Source organism: Diachasma alloeum, unplaced genomic scaffold (assembly GCF_001412515.2).
Source record: "Diachasma alloeum isolate Michigan unplaced genomic scaffold, Dall2.0 Dall_scaffold_00197, whole genome shotgun sequence".
NCBI classification, from domain to species: domain Eukaryota; kingdom Metazoa; phylum Arthropoda; class Insecta; order Hymenoptera; family Braconidae; genus Diachasma; species Diachasma alloeum.
Window position 1 is genome coordinate 457,863 of NW_021680362.1, and position 242 is coordinate 458,104.

At 43.8% G+C, this 242-nt stretch overlaps 1 protein-coding gene across 1 annotated transcript in view; it reads right to left on the reverse strand.

Moving 5' to 3' along the window:
- Positions 1–242, reverse strand: part of LOC107048744 (putative aminopeptidase-2) — a 28,361-nt gene that overhangs the window by 18,343 nt on the left and 9,776 nt on the right. The gene's annotated exons all lie outside the window — the stretch shown is intronic.

Below are 242 nucleotides of genomic sequence, written 5' to 3' on the forward strand. Positions count from 1 at the left end.
ATCTGACACTTTGACCCTTGTGACCCTTGGACCGACTTTCCCCCCGGAAAAATCCAAGATCCGACACTTTGGCCTCCGGTCAAAAAAATTGTTTTCATTTTTCAATTTTTCCACATACTTTTGATAGTTCTGAATCGCCCGTCGCTTAAATAGTTGGAATCAACGTTCACCCGGCTAAAAAATTCGATTTTGGCGAAAATTCACTTGCCCCGGAAAACCCGAAAATCTGACCCTTTGGCTGG